Source organism: Brachycentrus maculatus, unplaced genomic scaffold (assembly GCF_059751285.1).
Source record: "Brachycentrus maculatus isolate JH-2025_06_01 unplaced genomic scaffold, ASM5975128v1 h1tg000226l, whole genome shotgun sequence".
NCBI lineage: Eukaryota > Metazoa > Arthropoda > Insecta > Trichoptera > Brachycentridae > Brachycentrus > Brachycentrus maculatus.
Genome location: NW_028280977.1, coordinates 1003253 through 1009682, shown reverse-complemented (window position 1 = coordinate 1009682; position 6430 = coordinate 1003253).

The following is a 6430-nucleotide window of genomic DNA, read 5'->3' as shown; positions in this document are numbered from 1 at the left end:
TTAAACAACATTCTAGAAATAGTTTATTTAAATATATACATATTACATTGTTAAAATATTCTTACTCAACAATACCATTGTAGTTTTGTATACATTTTAAGGTAGGTAATAATATTTTTAAACCTTATCTCGCATTTATCGGTACATCTTCTCTGCCACTCATTTAGCTCTTTCTTTGTACCATATATACAGGAAGTACAGTGGAACCTCGATCTAACGAAACTCAATATAAAAAATTCTTCGATTTAACGATTTAACAAAAAAATCCCCTTGAACTAATTGTAGTATTCAAATAAATATATTCTTCTACATTACTAATATATAGAGCATGTAAATAAACCGCAATGTAAAGAAAGTAATTATGTAGTTTAAGTTTATGTAAATATTTAAATATATGTACACGTAAATTCTGTATGTATCTTATGCATACAGTAGTAATATGTAACATAAAACAATCTATATATCGAGTTGTATATATGTATGTATATCGAGTAGTATATGGATGTACATAATATGTATGCCTATAAAGGGTAGGGCAAAATGTATCACCCAATCAGAAAATGTTATCATTTTTGCAAATGGCGTTGTACGTAAATCATATTTCACCTTTGTGAACTAGACAGCTGCAGTATACAAAAAGATTTATACTGGCGCAAAATCAATCATTCAATTTGGTTTTTGAATAACCTTTTTACTAAATAAAAAAATGAGTAATGGAAATTTTTTTGGACCATTCAAATTTTTTTGGAAGTGGAAAAGATGATATCCGCCAAGTGGCTGCCGCCAGTGTTGATAAACGTTTGTGACCGATGTTTGTATACTGCTGCTGTCTAGTTCACAAATGTCAAAAATGATTGACGTACAATGCCATTTGCAAAAATTATAACATCTTCCAATAGGGTGTTTAATTTTGCGCCACCCTGCATTTCAATAACGATGTGTTTACTGTTTTATCTGATACCACACATATTAATCGTTTTAATGAGTTTCGATTCCATAGTACGCGCTGTATAGAGGTCAACAAATAAGGGAGGGAATCTCGATATAGCGGATTTTTAGCCCTCCAAACCTAAATATAAAGAAGCTTAAGGCTTAGTATTCGTGAAATAGGAACATAATTTTCTTTAAACCCAGGTAACATTTGACGTCATTGTTTTTTTAAACGCAGTTTTTGTATTTAAAAAATAGTTTATCTTCGAAATAAATATATGGTTATCAAAAGAAAAGAGTTATCAAAAAGTAAGGTAAGTTATAAAAAATATATAAAAATATTTGTTCCATACACATTCTAAAAAACAAACAAGAAACTGTATTTAAAAAAAATAATTGTGTGCGACCTGACAACATGTGTTGCCGGAAGCAAACTGAGTTTAATTATAGCAAGTTTGATCTTAATATGACAAATTACTCAATATATAGATCTTTTTTCAAAACCCTTCGAGATTCATTATATCGAAGTTCACAGCATAATATATTCTGTAACAATCACTTCGTTACGGAAGGGTTCGATCTAGCGGGATTGTGAAACTATGGGACCAGACCTATTAAGGGCCAATGACTCCCATTAACAAGTTGTCCTTGACTTGTATAATAGTGGTCCGTTGTGGGGTTTCTTTCACATCCACAGATAGAAAACCCAGAAATCGAGTGAATGACATCGTCGGGTTGGACTATAAAAAATAAGAAAAAAACAAATATTCAACAGTAAACCTGTATTTTGCCGTACTTTTAAAGAACTGTCAAATAATCAAAAAAATGTGTGAATATTAACATAATAAGCCAAATATTTTTTTATCCTTAATTTTCATACCGATATAAAATTAAAATATGCATTGGAGTTAGTAGTTTCGTCGTAGGCTTTGACTACGAAAAAAAAATACATCAAACCTATATTTCATCATACATTTTACGAACTATAAAATACTTATATGGTATAATATGTGAATAAAATCATAATGTACGAGTACTAGATATTTTTTTGTTTATTTCTTCCTGCTATAAAATTTATTGTATATTTTGGAGTTTTTTGAGTTTATGACGATGCTCTAAACGAGTGCGTCTAAATTAATAAACCTAATATCTCTAATAAATACCTCTAATGAATCTTATCAGCACACGATGGTGCATAGGGCACTACATTAGATCGAAGAAATGTTAAGTTGATCGTTAATTTTATGAAGGTAAGGTGATCAATATCAGTTCAGGGCCATATTAAATAAATATTGGAGTGAAAATCTACTATGCTTATTTTGATCCCTCTTGAGAATCGAACCCGGGACCTCCAAGCACCATAGCCAAAATTTATTATAATACAGTTATTTTTTTAATATATATTTTTTTCGATCTTTCGATGTTAATCGATTAAAAAATAACTCGTTCAGCGTAACTACTTAATTTAAAATTACAAATAAAAAACGTTAATTCTGCAAAACACAAATAGTAACCAATGACCGTGAATCATGTTCAAATACGCATGCACACGAGTATAGACATGAGCATGTTAGTCCTTTGTACTCTTAAACCGATAATGACACGATGATTGGTGTAGTCCAGTGGTCGACAAACCGTGGCTCGCGAGCCGCGTGCGTCTCTTTGGCCCCTCGAGCATGCTTATCAGCTCATCCGCAAATGTGCGTGACCGCGACCTGTGCTGATATGAAAATATATCTGTTCACAGTACATGTGGTTTGCTTCGAATCACTTGGAGAAGAGATATATGACGATTTTTAACACCTGGAATAGTTTTCCTGAACCATACTTTGGTACTCAATCATGAAAAAAGCAAACGCTAGTAATATTCATGCGAACAATCATTTTGGTATAAACTTTATCAAGAGTATAATGAGAAAACGTACAATTAATTAATGAGAATCTGGAATTGTGCGTAAAATTCGAACAACTACATATAATACAAACCAAATAATCTTTTTAAGGGACTTCAAAGACATAATTCACGTTTAGTGTTTGTTAGTCATTGTCATGATTTAATTTTTTGGATACCTTCCTTATAATTTGTTTTTCGATATCAAGTTTTCCTGGTTATCAGAAACTGATTTATTGTGGTTAAAAAACATTATTTTATTTTAACCAAAATAAACTTAGTTCAAATTATCGAAAAACAAAATATAAAATTTTTTGCGGTAAGTTTATCACGTTTCATTAAGATTTAAACTTGATTATAGCATATCTAACGACTGTTAGGCAAATATACTATACATACATACTTATATGGTATAATTTGTTTCTTTGTGGGTCTCAATAGAGTAGTGGTGGGTGTATTTGTCTATCATACGCGAGATCCCAGGTTCGATTCCTAGAGAGGTCTAAATAAATATACCACAAATAAGTGTTGTTTCACTGTAATATTTATTTAATTAACTCTGGACTGGCAACTAAAACGAAGGATTAATCACCTTGCTTTCTTTAACATTTCCTAACATAAACATTTCCATCATTTTATGTAGTGCCCTATGCACCATTGTGTGCAGAAAATGGTAAATAGTTTTTTTTCCACAGTAAAAATAATAAATATTGTGTGAATAGTACACGTCACCACCGTATAGGGTGTGACGTGTACTATTGTTTTCATGCTGTTGTTTGCATTGTCCCGACGAAGAGACGGGTAGGTCTCGAAACCGGTAGACATAAAAATCTCGGTGAGTGGTTATATACTAATATTACCTAACATATTTACAAAAAAAGTAAAAATGACTAACCACGAAGCAAATGCTTTAAATATTAAACGAACCTAGGAATACATGCACGGTAATCGAATGCGTTAACCGATACATCACGAAGGTCAACACTGTAAAAATAATTTGTCGTAAATAATGTATATTATTCTAATTCGTACCTACGAGTAAAACGAGGTAAAACTTAAATGATGAAAAAGCATTTTCTGTAATAACATAATAACAGTATCAGCATCAAATTAGTGTAACTATTGTTATTTCCTCCTTCCGCACAATGATAATATATTATAAATACGACAATTTAAGGTTTCTTTACATATTTTTTATTTGACCTATATTCGCACTCAGATGGTGTATAGGGCACTTCACCCCACTGACGCGGTCCTGAGGCGCAGATATCGCTCACTCCTTTCTTTCAACAACGTCATATTTCAAAAAACTTGATTTTTCAGTTTAATCATTTTTAAAGTTTAAAAATATAATAAAATGTTTTAAAAATAAGTATCAAGCCCTTATTGAACTTTTTACTGTGCAACAGATCTTTTAAGGTAAAACCTGAATGTTTTTTCTCAATTTGAAACATATTTAGTACCTATATTCAAAAAAATAATAAAACAATACATTTTCTTCAAAACGTCATAAATCAAAAATCGTCAATTTTCAGTTGTGCATGTTTTCGGAATGCTCAGAAAATATAGTATATCCCAGCAAAAGCAGCATATTTTTAACTTAATCTTTACCTGCTACAGGGCAGAAAGTGTTGTTTTTGCATTTTGAAGAATAGGTATTGTTTAATTATTTAATTTTTAAATATACTAAATATTTTTCAAATGGAGAAAAAACCTTCAGGTTTTATCTAAAAAGATCTGTTGCACAGTAAAAAGTTCAATAAGTGGCTTGATATTTATTTTTAATACATTTTATTATACTTTTAAACTTTAAAAACGTTCTCCTGAAAAATCATGTTTTTTGATTTATGACGTTCTTGAATGGAGTGAGCGATATGAATTTAATTTTTTTAAATTCTAACTTTTTTTATAAAATACAATATAACCTCCAATTTGTCTTGTAAAACGCCAAATTTAAATTGTAAAACGTAATATTTGAAGAGAAAAAACTGCAGTCCGTAAAAAACGGTGTATTTTTTTTATGGGTGTGAATTGCATGGTCTCCTCTCTTTAAAACAGCTTTGTTCATGACCTGACTGCGCTGTATTTTTGACACTGAACGGTGACCGGAATGTGACATTGTAATCGGTCACTAGATTAGCAAAGTGAACTGGTATACAAATGTACAGTTTCGTCACGGATGTCACCATTTAATTCCAACACATCCTGTTACATCGTTCTCTCAATTTGTTAGTAAAATTTAACAAAATGTTTTGACATCAATTACAATTTAATGGATTACATAATACGCCCGTTTAGATATATTATTTTAACACATCAAAATTTGATAAATTTTTATGTTATTTTTGTCTAGTTATTTATTATTACTTGTGAATAACACAAAAATATATACAAGGTGGCACAAAATTAATAAACTTTTCGGAAAATGTTATAATTTTTGCAAATGATGTCGTACGTCAATCATATTTGACATATCGCTCACTCCTTTCAACAACGTCATATTTAAAAAATCGTCAATTTTCAGTTGTGCACGTTTTCGGAATGCCCAGAAAATGTACCATATCCCAGCAAAAGCGGCAAATTTTTTACTTAATATTTTTCCGCTACAGGGCAGAAAGTGTTGTTTATGTATTTTGAAGAAAAGGTATTGTTTCATTATTTAAAAAAAAAACTAAATATTTTTCAAATGGAGAAAAAACATTCAGGTTTTACCTAAAAGGATCTATTTTACAGTAAAAAATTCAATAAGTGGCTTGATATTCATTTTTAATACATTTTATTAAATTTTTAAACTTCAAAAACGATATCCTAAAAAATCAAGTTTTTTTAATTTATGGCGCTGTTGAAAGGAATGAGCGATATGTGAACTGGAATGCGATCATTTTTCACCGGAAATCTTGAGGATAGTCGTGGAAAATGCGATAAAACGAGCATAAATGTGTATCAATACTAACGTCAGCCACTTGACGGATATCATCTTTTCCACTGAACAGAAAAAAATTAGAAGGTTAAAACGATGATTTACTTTACTTAAAAAATATTTTTTTTATTTAGAAAAAAAGTTATATAAAAACAAAATTGGATGATCAATTTTGCGCCACCCTGTACAATGCTGTGGTAATTTTGGTCGATGATAGTATGTGTTTGGGATTGAGTGATTTGTCAACTTTTTTTTCTCATCCAAAAATTCATTGAGCACGACATCAGATTGATGCAATATTTACTACTTACCTCAGCCTTCTTCTTGTGTCCAGTATGGAACGAAGGCCTCCCTCTTGGACTTCCACAGTTGTCTGTTGGACGCGACTCTCTTCCAGTGCAGGCCACTTTCTTAATGCCATCGGACCATCTTGTCTGGGGCCTACCCAGGCTTCTGCGTCCTGTTCTAGGCCTCCAGTCAAGCACTGACTGGAGGTAATGTTTACTTGATCGCTATTTGTATGAATATCAGCCTTGCACTGTAGTTATACGTACCATCCCAAGGTAATATTGAATAAATATTGAGATTAAAAATCTCGTACATATTTTGACCATCCTAAGAATCAAACCAAGGACTTTCAGAAAGGTGGCCGAACGCTACTATGGAGGAAGACATTTTTTTTCTTTTTA